General features: G+C 38.3%; 1 long non-coding RNA gene across 2 annotated transcripts; it reads left to right on the plus strand.

Moving 5' to 3' along the window:
• Positions 1-11,067: 11,067 nt before the first annotated feature.
• On the plus strand, positions 11,068-16,905 carry LOC122231379. Of its 2 annotated transcripts, none has more exons than XR_006208592.1 (2): positions 11,068-11,188; positions 16,406-16,905. It is a non-coding gene; the product is annotated as an uncharacterized LOC122231379 (long non-coding RNA). The 2 variants fall into 2 exon arrangements; XR_006208591.1 differs by having other exon boundaries at positions 11,068-11,181.
• Positions 16,906-17,312: the final 407 nt, after the last annotated feature.

Genomic DNA, 17,312 nt, shown 5'->3' on the forward strand with positions numbered 1-17,312 from the left:
TTCACAGAGATCAGCCCCGACCCACGGACCTCAGCTAAAGTAGCATTCCAGTTTGGGTATTCCTCTTCCACGTACCACCCCCTCTCCAACCCCTACTCCCTTTCTCCAGGGTTCGTTTCCTTGATAAATTACTTACGTATGAATCTTTGATTCAGGGTCAGCTGCTGGGAGAATCCAACCTAAGAGAATTTTTGTTTTGTTTTGATAAATTTCTAAGCTTTTCCGAAATGCATTTGGTAAGAGTGATAGGAGCTGGTGGTCTTGTCTTAGCAAGTCTTACAAAGGTGCAGTTGACAACTGTCTTTGTAGAGGGTATGAGCATTTATCAACCAGTGTCCTCGGCTTCAGGGCCTCAGCTGAAGCTCCAGACTGAGCAGGATATTTTCCATTCAACATCCTGTTATGCAATTTCCACCCACCCCCAATATTGTCGAGAAGCTGTGATAAGAGCAAAGTTCTTTCTTTTCTCCCTTTTATGGCTGTTTGGAGTGGTACTTTCTCTTCAGCTCTGACATATAAACTGGAGCTCTTACGCCTCAGCTACCATGGAGATGAGTTTGGCTCCATTTGGAGAACTGACAGGCAGGGAAAGTGTTTATAAAACAAAAATCAACACCAAGACACCTGGCTGCCACCTGGGAACCTGACAGTGTCACATGAAGGCTTTCTCCCCCACAGTCTCTCTCAGGCTAACAGGCTGCACATCAGCTCTCCCCATTCCGGTCATAGGCTCACTTCCCAGAGGCCCACAAAGTCCAGCTCTGTGAGGTGAGTCATGTCCTAGGAGACCACGGTAGTGCTCCCCAATGAAGTCATAGCACAAGCTGGGGATAAGGGGATAAGGCTGTTAAGAGCTGAGATGACCTTCACAGGGGCTCCTGCTGCCCCCAAACCCATCCCAAGCCGGCCTGCAATCCAATCCCAGCTCCCTGACAAGGAAGCTCTAGTCTAGGGAATGAGAGGTGAGAAAAGCATTGGGGGGGAGGGGGGGGGTTAGTATGCCTGGAGCATCCTGTGTGAAGCCTCTTACTTTATGCCAGTGACATCAGCTTCCATAAGAGCAGCAGAGAGGGGTGCTTAGAGAAAAACCAGTATATGGTGTCATGCAGGGTAAGAGTACAGGTTTAAAGCCACACAGATCTGGGCTTGAAACTCCTTACTGGGGATGCACCTCAAGCAAGTTTATACCTGAGACAACCCATGTAACCTCTTAAACCTTGGTTTTCCCATCTGTACATGGAGGTTCCTGCCTTTAAATGTTGCTTTGAAGATGAAAAAAAATAACATATGTAAAACAATTTTCACAGTGAGTGGTGGTTGTGTAGAGTCAGTTTAGCCAAGCTGGAGCTATGTTCCTCAGACTTCCCTTCCCTTCCTGGTCCTGGGTGAGGGTGGGTCACAAAGAAGCATGGGTGAGATCTGAAAAGCAGAAGGGAAGCAGCAGCAATTGACCCTAAAGGCCTGTGTGGGGTGCCAAGCACCATTGCTGCCCACCCATGTGGTCACCTGTCTGTTGGCACCCTTGCTGAGGGTGGTAGGTTGGGCTCACTCTTCAGCTTGTTTGAGTCCCAGGCCAGAATACATGCCAGCCCCTTCTGGAAGTTACCCACATTGCCAAGGGGTGGAGGTGAAAGACAGACACAGTTCCAGTTTTTCTTCCCTGTCCCCCACTTCTTTCCAACTGCCCACTGGGCTAATGAACAGTGACTTCAGGACTACCACAATAGCCTCCTACAGATTTCTCCAGCTCTGCAAGCATGCAAAACCTAATCCCAGGAACAAACCTTGACTGCATACAACCCACAGAGGTTCTATTTAACTGATAAAACACGCCAGGCACATGGTAAGTGTTCACAAAAAGAAACATCAGCATAATGTAAATGTTACTATCTCTTGAATCTGGTCCAAACTCGACCTTGGACAAATCACTTAGTCCTTCTAAGACTCACTTTCCTCAGCTGTAAAATGATGATAATAATATGATCTATTTCATAGGCCTGTGGAAATGGTTAAATGAATATGCAAGCACAGCACCTGATGTTAAAAATATTAGGGAGCGAAACTTTATTTCCTGTTCTAATTCTTGGATTTAGCATTTGGAAATCCCTCATCAATAAATGCTTCATCCTTCAAGCAATCTTTGCCAATAATGAAATAATATTTCCACCTCCATCCATGTTACTTGTCAACTGGTTTAGAACATAGCCATGAAGGAAGAACACAGCATATTAGACCCCTTCAAAGATGCCCCCCAGCCCACTGGCCCCAACTGTTATAAGTCAATACATGGTAATAATAACACTTTGCTTTGTAAGGGTTCAACTGAGACCCTTTTACCAGCATTATCTCACATACTGTGTGTGCCAGTAAGACTACAACACAGCGCTACATAGCAGGATGCTACGGATACTGCACCAGAACTCAAAGGCCCTGGGTTTTCATCTTGGCTTTGCCAACAAGTATTCATTTTCTCACTTTACAGATTCTTAGTTTCCTCATCTACAAATGGCGAGGGTTGAATTCATAAGATCCTTCAAACCCCAGCAGACCCCAAGTCTATTATCATTTTCATTTCGTCTATGGGGGGAAAGAAGTAAGTTGCAAGAGAGTAAATAGCTTAATTCAGTGTTTTCCAAAGTGTGGTCCCTGGACCAACAGCAGCATCACCCAGAAATGATTAGAAATGCAAATTATCAGTTCTCACTACAGACCAGCAGAATCAGAAACTTTGGAGTTCAGGCCCAGAATCTGTTTTAAAGAGCCGTCCAAGTGATTCCAATGCAGGGTCAAGTTTGAGGACCATTGGCTTTATCAAGTCACAGCACAATAAAAGTTCCCTAGTCAGAACTTGAACCCAAGTCTGTGACTCCTTTCTGGTTGTCCTATGCATTTGGAAAGAAGGACCTTGTAAGAACAAAGGTATTAGAAAACAAGACACATCCAAAAACACAAGCAAAAGGACAGAAGTAAATCCTGAATAATATGCTAAAAAATCTCAGGGTTCTACAATTGAACCTTTGATCCCTGGCTCTAGATTGGGCTAAAGCTGACCTTTGTGCTCTGACACAGCCATCAGAACTTTTCCCTGGAATCTTCCACTGAGCTAGAACAACTATCACATAAAACCAAGGAGTCTGTAACTTGTAGACAGGTATAGCACAGCAGAGAAAAGAGAGGGCATTTACTGTTCAAATTCATTTTTTTAGCATGTACATATGTGTTCAAAAATGCATAAACAAGATAAATTCACATACGCTGTAGGTATTTTTAGTGCCAGATTTTATTTCTCCTTTTCCTTTTTTTATTCCTACCTCCCTTCTTCCCTAATGTCACTCAAATAATGCATGTCAATCACCTAGTATATCTTTCCCCATAGTCCTATAATCGAATGCAAATACACACACTTTCCCACACATACTTGTTTTACTCACACTTCGTGGAAATTCTTCCACAACAAGAGATATAGTACAGTTCTCATTCATGTGTCTCAAAAGCTATGTAATAGTCCCATGATATGAGCCTACAATAATACAATAATTTATATAATCCTGAATAATGAGAATTTGCTAGGTTCCCAATTTTTCACTGCCTCAAGTGTTGCTGTAATAAATAACCTTGTATGTATGTGCTTGTGTGGTGGTGATTTTATTTGTATAGAATACATTTCCTAGGATGGAATATCAGGTTCAAAGACTCTATGTATTTTTGATTTAATGATGTTGTTACATGGCTCTTCAAAAAGGCCATAACAATTTACATTTCTAGCACAATGTATGGAAGTGCCCATTTCTTGCATCCTAGCCAGCTATAAATGTTATCTGTCTTTTGAATTCTTTTCTTGTTTGAACACTGGGAAGTGATATCTCACTGCTATTTCAATTTGCATTTTCCTAATTAATTTGCATTTGGATTTGATCTTTTCATGTTTTTGTTGGGTACTTGAACTTCTATGTGCATGCATGCATTGACACTCTTTTTCCCCCTTTTTCTTTTGGATCTTTTGTTCCACTCTTGCCAATATTTAAGAGCTCTAGATATACGATTCCTTTGTCTTTCATTAGCATTACAATTAGTTATTAAACTCTCATTTCTCTATTAACTTTGTTTATGCCATTTATTACAGCTATTCATATGTAGTCAATAACCTTAAGAAGATCTCTGCCTCCAGAGTGTATATGTAACCACCCAAATTTCTTATAAAATTTTTATTATTTGTTGGGTCTATAAGCATCTTATATATTTTTCACCCTTATAAATGGAGATTTTTCTTTCTTTCATCAGTGGTTACTGATAATACAGAAAATAGTTACTGACATTTGTATATTCACCCAACTACTAACCGAATTCTCTTACTAACTCTAATAGATTTGTAAGAGTCTCTTGGGTTATCGAGGTATATATTCATATAGTCAGAAAATGTCATAGCACTATCTCTTCATTTTCCAATAGTTTGTAAGTTATTTAATATTTTCTTATTGGATTCACTAATTGCACTGAATTATTCAACATTCCAAGATAACACTGAATAATAACAATGATGGATAGCAATATCTATTACCAATTTTAATAGAAAAATTTTAACAGATGCTTATCAAATTCTTTTCAGATCTATGATGAAAGAATATAATTTTTCTCCCATCATTCATTAGTAAGTTTTCTGCTACTGAATCACCTTTGAATTCCTGGAAGAATACTATCTTTGGTAATAGAATGCATTGTCATAGACATGTAGCTATAATTTCATTTTAAAATTCTGCATTTATATTTTTAAGGAAGATTGGCATACAGTTTTCTTTTTCATACTATTTATATCAGGGTTTTGGTATTGAAATTCTACTGTAATCATAGGATGAATTAAAAAACATTGTGTGGTTTTTGGTTTTGTTTTTTTTTTAATAGCCTGGAATAGTTTACATAACATTAAAAAACAAACTGGTCTTCAAAACTTTAAAAAAAAACTTGTCAATTAAATCTACCCTTTTGGTGACTTTTCAGAAGCAGTTGTTAAAATCTTTTATTGTTATTTTTGTCTATGGCAATTGGTCTGTTTGAATTATCTACTTTTTCCAGAATAATTTTTGTTTTGCTAGAAAATTATCTACTTCCTATTGGTCCCAGTTGACAAATGTTTTCTACAAAGGAACAGATATTTTATGCTTGTGGGCCACAGTCTATTGCTATCCAACTCTACTATTGTAGTGCAAAAGCAGCCATAAATAATGTGTAAATAAATGGATGTGGCTGTGTTTCAATAAAACTTTAGGTATGGGGGGGGGGGGTGCCTGGGTGGCTGGGTCAGTTAAGTGTCCGACTTCGGCTCAGGTCATAATCTCACGGTCCGTGAGTTCAAGCCCCGCATCAGGCTCTGTGCTGATAGCTCGGAGCCTGGATCCTGTTTCAGATTCTGTGCCTCCCTCTCTCTCTGCCCCTCCCCTGTTCATGCTCTGTCTCTCTCTGTCTCAAAAATAAATAAATGTTAAAAAAAAAAATTTTTTTTTAACTTTAGGTATGGACACTGATTTTTTAATTTTATGTAGTTTCCATGTATTAGAAAACATTATTTTTTTCCAACTGCTTAAAAATGTAAAAAGTATTAATAGTTTGACAGTCATACAAAAACATGCAGTGGGCCAGATTTCACCCATGGGACTTAGTTTACCATCTTCTCCTTTAGATTTTCAAAATGTTCCCATATAAACACTTAATATACATGCTCATAATTTCTAATATTATAATTTAAAATATTATATTGTCATTTTAACCTCTTCCTTATCTGTGACTATTTTGTTCTATTAATTTCTATTTTTTTTCTTGCTCTATTCTCCTTAATCAAACATAATAGGAATTTATCTGGTTCTATTCTAACAACCAGTTTTTTTAAACTTATCCTTTATCTTTTTTGTTTTATATTTATTCTTCTTTTGTTTTCAAGCCTTTTGTTTTCTGCCTGATTTTAATTTATTTGGTATGCTACACTTGGTTAAGTGTAGCATCAAATTTCCCAATAAAACTTTCAGAAGAAAAAAAAAATTCATACATTGATCCCCACCAGGTCTTGTAAAGTGTCACCTCACCAGTTTCATTGAAAAATCTTAATTAGGGTGCCTGGGTGACTCAGTTGGTTAAGCGTCTTACTCTTGACTTTGGCTCAGGTCATGATCTCACCATTCGTGAGTCTGAGCCCCGCATCCAGCTCTGTGCTGACAGCGTGGAGCCTGCTTGAGATTCTCTGTCTCCTCTCTCTCTGCCCCTCCCCTGCTCATGATCTCTCTTTCTTTCAAAAATAAATGAACTTTGAGGCGCCTGGGTGTCTCAGTCGGTTGGGTGTCTGACTTCAGCTCAGGTCATGATCTCCTGATTCATGAGTTCAAGCCCCGTGTCCGGCTCTGTGCTGACAGCTCAGAGCCTGGAGCACTTCGGATTCTGTGTCTCCCTCTCTCTCTGCCGCTCCCCTGCTCATGTTCTGTCTCTCTCTCAAAAATAAAATAAACATTAAAATAAACAAACAAACTTTAAGAAAAAAAGAAAAATTGTCATTCGACCTCCAGTTTCATTTGTAGACTAGCCAAAAATATATCCTTTTAGGGGCATATCCATTTTTCAATGTAAAGTAGAACCCTACAAGGCACAACGTGAATTCTAAACTTCCTAGATTCTAAACTGAGTTCTATTTTTCAGCATACAATTTTCCTACATTAAGAAAAAAGTTTTCTAAGTCCTGATTCTTTCAAATCTATTATTTTCAGTTACTTAGATCCACAGATCATTATGAGCCCCTAACAACATCCAGAGCTTACAATTACTCACTGAGTGTTCACAGTATGTAGACAGCGAGCTCAGGGATCTCCTTAATTTAATAATTTAATTCTTTTTTAAGTTTTTCATTTTAATTCTAGCATAGTTAACATACAGTGTTACATTAGTTTCATATATTTCTTTATTCTTGATTTTTATCTTTAAGTAGTCCCTTTTCCCAAGTCCTTTGGTTCATTTCATGGACCTCTTTCTCCAGGTAAAGGTGAGTAACCATTGCTTTCTCTTTACTCATGAAAGTAGTTGAGGCTAAAATGTTTCTTCTAAGTGCAGAGGTCACTTGGCTCTGCTATGGGTTGAATAGTGTCCCGCAACAATATGCTTAAGTCCTAACCTCCAGTACCAGCGAATGTGATCTTATTTGGAAGTAGGGTCTGTGCAAATTTAATCAAATTATGAGGTCATGCTGAATTTGAGTGGGTCCTAATCCAATATGACTGGTATCCTTATAGGAAGAAGTGAAGAGACATAGACAGACAGAAATGAACCTTGAAAAGATGTAGGCAAAAACTGAAGTTAGGCTATGGAATGCCTGGGGTTACCAAAAGCTGGAATAAGCAAGGAAGGATCCTCCCCTAGAGACTGAGGAGAAAGCATGGCCCTTCCAACAAAGTGATATTGGCCTCCAGAACTGTGAGAAAACAAACGTCTGTTATTAAAGCCACTTAGTTTGTGGTATTTTGTTATGGTAGCCCTAACAAACTTATACAGTATCCCCTTTGAATTGGATATCAAGCAATCTATCTCCTAAGTATTGCCTTCTAAGTGAGCTGTAATTTCTCTTTTGATTTATTTTTTGATCTAGTGGTTATCTAAGACTAGGCTTCTGTTTTTAATTTTTATTTTAATTCCAGTATAGTTAACATACAGTCTTATATTAACTTCATGTGTACAATATAGTGATTCAACAATTCCATACATTACCCAGTGCTCACCACACGTGCACTCCTTAATCCCCATCTCTTATTTAACAACCCCCCCCCCACCTCCTCTCTGGTAACCATCAGTGTGTTCTCTGTAGTTATGAGTCTGTTTCTTGGTTTATAAGACTATGCTTCTTAATATTCTAAGCAATCAAGACTTTTTTTGGTCATTTTTTATTCTTTTTCAATCTATTGAATCAAGATTAAAGAAAGAGGCCTGTAAAATCTGTTTTTTACTTGTAAATGTTTCCTTTGTATGCAAATTTAATTGGTTTTTGTAAATACACTACAAATATATATATATACATAATTATGTGCATGTATAATTTTTTGTGTATTTTTGTTTTTATTTATTTATTTTGAGAGAGAGAGAGAGCATGTGAGTAGGGGAGGGGCAGAGAGAGAGGGAGAGAAAGAGTCCTAAGCAGATTCCGCACTATTAGTGCACAGCCCAATGAAGGGCTTGATCTCACAAACCATGAGATCATGACCTGAACTGTAATCAAGAGTCGGATGCTTACACAACTGAGCCACCCAGATGCCCCAATAATTTTTTTGTTCTTAAGCAGCTTTTATCTAACATACCTATATAATTCTAAAAAGGAACTACTGAAGTCTCCCACTATCATTGCATGTTCAGCAAATTTTCTTGACTTTTCTTAGCACTTCTTCTCTATATAGTTAATGGCTCTGGTTGGATTTACTTAAAAAAATACATAACTTTTCTATTTTTTAATAAATCACAGCTTTTTTCAATAAATAATGCTCCCTTCACTCTGTTTAGTGTTTTTAATCTGCAATTCCATCTTTTCTGATAAGATCACAACTACTGATTTTATTTCCCTGGTTCTTTTTGCCCACTTCTTTTCTTTCTTCTTTCCTTCCTTCCTTCCTTTCTTTCTTCCTTCCTTCCTTCCTTCCTTCTTCTCTCCTTTTTTCAAAAAGTGTATTTCTTTTGAAGATAGCACCAGCAAGCACTAGCAGGGGGAAGGGAAACAGAGAATGGAGAGAGAGAATAACAAGCAGGCTCCGCATTGCCAGCAGAGAGCCCAACACAGGGCTTGAACCCACGAACTGTGACATCATGACCTGAGCCAAAACCAAGTGTCAGACACTTAACTGACTGAGTCACCCAGGCACCAATCTTCTTCTTTCTCATATCTTTTATATATATAAATGGATTAATTATAATCTTTGCCCATTAGTCCTTATTTTCTTTGGTTTGCTTTTTTTTTTACATGTTCTCTGTTATTCTTGGGCTTTTGTTTTTATTTTTTTTAATTAACTAACTTATTTATTTTTTAATTTACACCCAAGTAGGTTAGCATATACTGCAACAATGATTTCAGGAGTAGATTCCTTAATGCCCCTTACCCATTTAGCCCATCACCCCTCCCATAAACCCTCCAGCAACCCTCAGTTTGTTCTCTGCATTTAAGAGTCTCTTAGGTTTTGTACCCCCCACCCCACTTATATATTATCTTTGCTTCCCTTCCCTTATGTTCATCTGTTTTGTATCTTAAATTCCTCATATGAGTAAAGTCATATGATATTTGTCTTTCTCAGACTGACTAATTTCGCTTAGCATAATACCCTCTAGTTCTGTCCACGTAGTTGCAAATGGCAAGATTTCATTCTTTGTGATTGCCGAGTAATACTCCATTGTACATATATACATATATACCATATCTTCTTTATCCATTCATCCGTCAATGGACATTTGGGCTCTTTCCATACTTTGGCTATTGTTGACAGGGCTGCTATGAACACTGGGGTGCATGTGCCTCTTCAAAACACCACATCTATATCCCTTGGATAAATACCTAGCGCAATTGCTGAGTCATACGGTAGTTCTATTTTTACTTTTTTGAGGAACCTCCATACTGTTTTCAAGAGTGGCTGCACCACTTTGCATTCCCACCAGCAGTGCAAAAGAGATCCTCTTTCTCCACATCCTCGCCAACATCTGTTGCTGCCTGAGTTGTTACTGTTAGCCATTCTGACAGGAGTCAGGTGGTAGCTCATTGTGGTTTTGATTTGTATTTACCTGATGATGAGTGATGTTGAGCATTTTTTCATGTGTCTGTTAGCCATCTGGATGTCTTCTTTGGAGAAGTGTCTATTCATGTCTTTTGCCCATTTCTTCACTGGATTCTTTATTTTTTAGGTGTTGAGTTTGATAAGCCCTTTATAGATTTTGGATACTAACCCTTTATCGGATATGTCATTTGCAAATACCGTCTCCCATTCCATCAATTGCCTTTTAGTTTTCCTGATTGTTTCCTTTGCTGTGCAGAAGATTTTTATTTTGATTAGGTCCCAATAATTCATTTTTGCTTTTTTTTTCCCTTGCCTCTGGAGATGTGTTGAGTAAGAAGCTGCTGTGGTCGAGATCAAAGAGGTTTTTGATTCCTTTCTCCTCTAGAATTTTGATGGCTTCCTGTCTTACGTTTAGGTCTTTCATCCATTTTGAGTTTATTTTTGTGTATGGCATATGAAAGTGGTCCAGGTTCATTTGTCTGCATGTTGTTGTCTAGTTTTCCCAACCCCATTTGCTGAAGAGGCTGTCTTTATTCCATTGGATATTCTTTCCTGCTTTGTCAACAATTAGTTGGCCATACGTTTATGGGTCCATTTCTGGGTTCTCTATTCTTTTCCATTGATCTATGTGTCTGTTTTTGTTCCAGTAGCATAATGTTTTGATGATTACAGATTTGTAATACAACTTGAAGTCCTAGATTGTGATACTTCCAGCTTTGGCTTTCTTTTTCAAGATTGCTTTGGCTATTTGGTGTCTATAAAATACCTAGGAATAAACCTAACCAAAGAGGTGAAAAATATATACAATGCAAACTATAGGAAACTTATGAAAAAAATTGAGGAAGACACAAAAAAATGGAAAAATATTCCATGCTAATGGACTGGAAGAACAAATATTGTTAAAATGTCGATATACCCGAAGTAATCTACATATTCAGTGCAATCCCTATCAAAATAACACCAGCATTCTTCACAGAGCTAGAACAAACAATCCTAACATTTTTATGGAATCACTTTCATCTCAAGTGAAAAACTCAAAATAACTTAAGAGATCTACTGTGTACTCTTTCTCCATCCTGTCCATTGCCTCACTCACATGAGGAAAACACTATCTTAAACCTTGCAGTCCCCTGCTTTATAAACATATTATAACATACACATATACATAGAGCTAGAGATGTGATGATGTTAGGAGGGGAAGCCTCTGGGAGGTGATTAGGTCATAAGGATGGAACCCCCATGAATGGGATAAATGCTGTCATAAGAGGTTAAAGAGACCAGAATTCTCCCTTTCTACCATGTGAAGGCACAGTGAGAAGGCAGCTATCTATGAACCAAGAAACAGGCATTCACCAGACATCCAATCTGCCAGTGCTTTGACCTTGGGACTCCCAGCCTCCAGCATGTGAGAAGTAAATTACTGTTGTTATACCAGTCTGTGGTATTCTGTTATAGCAGCTTGAATGGACTAAGACACACACACAGAGACACACATACACACCTAAATTCTGAGTAATGCTTTTGCAACTCTGTAAGTCCTGTCAGTCTGTAGATTTAGGCCTTCCTGATCTCTGAAAAATATTTATTATTTGTTTGCTTTGTGAGTTGCCTTTTTCTACTAATCTAGAGCATCTATTATTCTCATGTTAGGTTTCCTGGCTCTATCCTCTATACCTTTCATATTTTTCTCTATTTTCCTTTTCTTAACGTTTTTGTTCAGTACTTGGAGAGAAATTTCTTCCATTTGCTCTTCCAGGCCAGCTATTTCTGTCTTAATAGTAGTCATTTTGCTTTAACTCATCTGTGGATAAAGAAAGTGATTTTTGCTTCAAAAAGTCCTTTCAAGCTGCACTTGAATCTTTTTAAGTGCACTTATTTTTCCATCCAAATTGTCATGTCTCCTTCAGCAGCTTTATTTGTGGCTGTGTTCTGTGTACTCTGCTGGATCTTGCAATCTCTGGTTTGAACATGTGTCATTTTTTTCCTTGATAACTGGGACTCAGGTGTTATTGTTAGAATACACTAGCAGGTAGCAGTCCCCAAGGGGAGGAAGTCAAAATGGTCTTCTGTAGAAGCCTCCCTGTTTCTCAAGGACAGGGATTACTAAGCCCACATTTTTGGCATCTCAGGTCTCATGGAGACCTGCCACATCAAATGTCTTCCTAAAGCCCACACATGTCTTTGGGCCAAGCTCTCCTCAGTGTCCCCATTTCATAATCCCTGCCTCAGGGCTGTCACCAGCAGCTAGACATGTGCCTAGCCCAACAGAGCAGAAAACCCTGTACCAGTTCACTCTAATGGGACTCCCATGGAGCCTGTGGCCTCATTTCCACTTAGCAACACGCAGACCCCAACTAGTTGACTCAGAAGCTTTATTGGACTTGACTGATACTGAACAAAAAAGAGAGTTAGGTTCATGTGGCCATCTTTCCAGAACTTCCCTCTAGAATCAGCATCTTCATCCAACTCCATATCCTAGTGAACCTGTTTCCTCTATTGCAAGGCAGCAAGTCCTGCTGGAAGGTCATCAGCTTTGGATTCAGAGATCTGTATTCAAATCTGCCCCTCACAAGTGCAATCTTATACAGGCTACGTAATCAGTATTTCTGAGCTTCAACTCTTCATTTATAAAATGGTGCTAATGTGAAGAATAAATGAAAGAATATATTTAAAGCACTTTTCCCAGTGTTGAGCACATGATAGGTTTTGCAGAAACGTTAATCCCTTTCCCCTACAATTTGATTTTCAAGAAGTGATCGTTGCCTAGTGAACCTCCCTCTAGGTTTGACATTTCATCAACAACTGATTTTCATCACCATTCCTTATGTTTGTTCTTACTCAGTCCATCATCTTGAAGAATCTATATTAATGGCCAATGTGGTAGGCCTCTTGGTGTCCCAAAGCCTTCCTGGGGGTATCAATTATGCCTTATATATAATGACAGCCATCCATCACAAAGGGGGAAAGGAATCCTCAGGTGTAGAGTCAGAGGCTAAACTGAAAAGGAATGTTTAGAGGGGCACCCGGGTGGCTCAGTAGGTTAAGCATCCAACTCTTAGTTTTGGCTCAGGTCATGATCTCATGATTTGTGGGTTCAAGCCCCACACTGGGCTCTATGCTGGCAGCGTGTAGTCTGCTTGTGATTCTCTCTATCCCCCCCACTGCTTCTCCCCTGCTCGTTCTCTCTCTCTCTCTCTCTCTGTCTGCTCTCTCTCTTTCTCAAAATAAACAAACTTAAAAAAATGAAAAATACACCCCCATGTTTACAGTAGCACTATCAACAATATCCAAAGTATGGCAAGAGCCCAAATGTCCATCGATGGATGAATGGATAAAGAAAGTGGGGTACATATATACAATGGAGTATTACTCGGCAATCAAAAAGAATGAAATCTTGCCATTTGCAACTACATGGATGGAACTGGAGGGTATTATACTAAGTGAAATTAGTCAGTCAGAGAAAGACAAAAATCATATGACTTCACTCACATGAGGACTTTAAGAGACAAAACAGATGAACATAAGGGAAGGGAAACAAAAATAATATACAGGGAGGGGAAAAAACAGAAGAGACTCATAAATATGGAGAACTGAGGGTTGCTGGAGGGGTTGTGGGAGGGGGATGGGCTAAATGGGTAAGGGGCAATAAAGAATCTACTCCTGAAATCATTGTTTCACTATATGCTAACTAATTTGGATGTAAATTTTAAAAAATAAAAATAAAATTAAAAAAATGAAAAATAAGAAAAAAAGGAATGTTTAGAAATCAGCTCTGACAACAAATGTAAAAGCATTAAGAAGAGTTCTCTGCCCTCCTCTTTTCTGCTACATGTAGGGCATGCATTTCCTTTTCTTTGTAAAGGGAAAATAAGATCACCCCATCCTCCTGTACCAGGATGAGGAAAGCAACCTGTCTTGCAAGAGACAGAGTCAGCACCAAAATGAGTCTGCATAAACCTTACTAAAATAACCTTTATCTCTCATGAGTTCTGTCATGTGTTTCTTTATTACTCCCCCATAACTTATACTTCCTTGAAGCTCAAACCCTCTTTGCTTTGTGAAAATGGTGTATAAGCTCCTAAGTCTAACCACCTCTTTGAGTTTCACTTCTTTCCTGTGGACTCCTGTGCATGTAAACATATTAATAAATTTGTACTCCTTCCCTCAAAAACAAAAATAAAGGCATTAAGAACATAATTATCCTTGGGGCGCCTGGGTGGCTCAGTCGGTTGAGCATCCAACTTCGGCTCAGGTCATGATCTCATAGCTTGTGAGTTTGAGCCTCGTGTCAGGCTCTGTGCTGATAGCTCAGAGCCTGGAGCCTGCTTTGGATTCTGTGTCTCCCTCTCTCTCTGCCCCTAACCCACTCGCATTCTGTTTCTGTCTCTCTCAAAAATAAATAAACATTAAAAAAAATTTTTTTTAAAGAACATAATTATCCTTTTAAAGGTTATTATGTAATTGAATCTCTAAATTTGCTTGAATGTAGATTAATTCACTCCAATGAAATCTCCAAGAAAAAGGGATATCCCCAGAGCTCTTCAGGAAAACCAAAAGAATTTTTAATTGCAACAAATACATGAAGGGATTCTTCCTTATAAAAGAAGAAAATATATGGCAACTTTTGGAGGATAATTAATGTAAAAGATATCAAAGATCTGTTCATGGGGGCCCTAAAACCCATGAAATGAAGAATAATATCAGTGTCCATGTTTCTGGAATATCCAACTCTATATATACACTCAGAAAGAGTTCTCTCTTATTTTATTCTCCGTATCCCCTCACAATAGCCAATGACAATATTTTACTTTGTGTCAGAAAAATGCTGAGAAGACTAGCCTCTGGGTTGCTTACCAGCCTGATAATCACTAATACCGTTTTACATAGATCAATTGACTTGTTCAAAACTTTTCTGTTAGTAAATGATGGACACAAAACTCAAAATAGGCTTTCTGATTCCCAGTCCACTCTTCTTTAGGAAGGGAAAGGATGGCACAAACCAAGCCCTTTGGCAAAATGTCAGTTTAAAAAAAAAAAAATAGAAAGGAGAAAATATGAAAAATAGTTTCTCAAAGCTCCAGAAACAGCTGAACTCAAAAATCTGAATCATGTTTTTGTTTTGTTTTGTTTTAAGTTTATTTATTTATTTTGAGAGAGAGAGAGAAAGTATGCATACATGCGAGTGGGATGAGGAGTAGAGAAAGAGAGAGAAAAGCAGGCTATGTGCTGTCAGTGCAAAGCCCAACACAGGGCTTGATCTCATAAACCATGAGATCATGACCTGAACCGAAATCAAGAGTGGATGTTTAACCAACTGAGCCATCCAAGCGCCCCCCAAAAATTAATCATTTTCATTCAAACTTTCATGAATCAACAATACATCAAACAAAAAAAAAGTATTTATTGAGCTCTTTCTTACTATGTGAAAGACACTATGTTGATGTTGGCGAGGATGTGAAGAAAAAGGAACCCTTCAGCTCTGCTAATAGGAATGTAAATTGGTGCAGCCACTGTGGAAAACAGTATGGAGGTTCCTCAAAAAATTAAAAATAGAAATAGCATATGATCCAGCAATTCCAGTATTGGATATTTACCCAAAGAAAATGAAAACACTAATTCAAAGAGATATATGTACCACAATGTTTATCACAGCATTATTTATAATAGCTAAGATATGCAGACAACCCAAGTGTCTGTTGATAAATGGACACACACACATACACATACACACACACACACACACACACACACACACACACACACACAATGGAATATTACTCGGCCATAAAAAAGAATGAGATCTTGCCATTTGCAACATGGAGGGACCCACAGGGTATTAAGCTAAGAGAAGTAAGTCAGAGAAAGACAAATGCCATATGATTTTGCTTATGTGTGGAATGTAAAAATAAAACAAACAAAAGAGCAGAAACAGCCCCATAAATATAGAGAACAAACTGGTGGTTTCCAGAGGTGAGGGAGGGGAGGATGGGCAAAATCAGTGAAGGGAAGTGGGTGGTACAGACTTCCAGTTTTGGATGAATAAGTCATGGAGATGAAAGGTACAGCACAGGGAATAGAGTCAATGGCATTTTAATAACATTGTAGGGCGACAGATGGTGAGCACAGCATAACATACAGACTTTTCAAATCACTATGTTGTACAACTAAAACTGATGTAACATTGTGTGTCAACTATACTTCAATTTTAAAAAATAGGAAAGAGCAGTTCTTTCCCATAAATTGTTTAGGGTCTTCAGTAGGGAATATCAGACTCTTTTATTGATTCATACTGCTACCAGTGGCCTTGAGAAATTCTGTGTGGGGCTAAGTAGGAGGGGGTTCCAAAGAAACAGGCCATAAGAACCCAAATGGCAAAGGAAAGAAACATACTAATTACTGGAAGATTCTCTCTGTACTGCAGCCCTGCCCAGAGGTAACTTCCAATAGCTGAGTCAAAGTTTTCACACCACCAAGACTTTTCTTTGTGTTTTTGCTAACTCGGATCACTTATGATTCTTCAAATGTCTGTGCAAATGTACAAAAGAATTTCTGCGCCCAACAATGAAAGCACTACCAGAGGGAAATTATGTGGAAGGAAAATTTATAGATTTCCTTCTCTGTTTTCTTAGAGTGTAACTTCAATTGTTGGGGCCATGACAAATAAATGGACTGAAAAACAGGAGGCAAACATAGAAGACCACATTATTCTGAAGATGAGTAACAGGCACTGACAGAGAAGAAAGGAAGGAATAAAGGAAAAATGGTATTGGCTCTAAAAATAAATGCAGGGGCCACATGTGGATACATAACTGAGAGGTAAGATAAGAAGTGCTGAGAATAGGTAGTACATCTAACTATGAAATACTGCTAAAGAAGCAATAAAAGGATCCACACAACCATCTTCAGAGAATAATGCTGATTCAAAACAACCAATCTCCAAAAGTAACATACTGTATAATTCCTTTTATATAAACTGTTTGAAATTACAAAATTATAGAAATGGACAACAGATTCATGGTTGCCAGAGGTGCAAGAGACGGTGGGAACAGGGGAGAAGTGACTTTGGCTACCAAAGGGCAGCAGACAGGATCTTTGTGGCAATAAAGTGTTCTGTATCTTGGCTATTTCAGTGTCATGATCCTGGATGTGGTATCTACTAAAGTTCTTCAAGATGTTACTGTTGATGTAAGCTGGCTAGAGGGTACATGGGACTGCTCTGTATTCCATATTACAACTGCATGTCACTCTATAGTTATCTCAAAATTAGAAATTTAACTTAGAAAAAATGAGGTGAAGTCCATGACAGAATCAAAAGCGGTTGACTCTTAGAAGTAGATATTAAAGATGGAGAAGAATGGGAAAAGTGGCTGCTCCTTTTCTTTAAAATTCTTGCAGAGCCATCTAGATTTGTTGAATATTTTATAAAGAATTAAGTTTTAGATACTAGTGTGATGAAAGACATAAAAATGGCTTGGACTTGTGAGGCTTGACCTTTTTTAGTGGGAAAAATAATAATTATTAACATTTACTAAGCAT

The sequence above is a fragment of the Panthera tigris genome, chromosome D1, assembly GCF_018350195.1.
Source record: "Panthera tigris isolate Pti1 chromosome D1, P.tigris_Pti1_mat1.1, whole genome shotgun sequence".
Taxonomy (NCBI): Eukaryota; Metazoa; Chordata; class Mammalia; order Carnivora; family Felidae; genus Panthera; species Panthera tigris.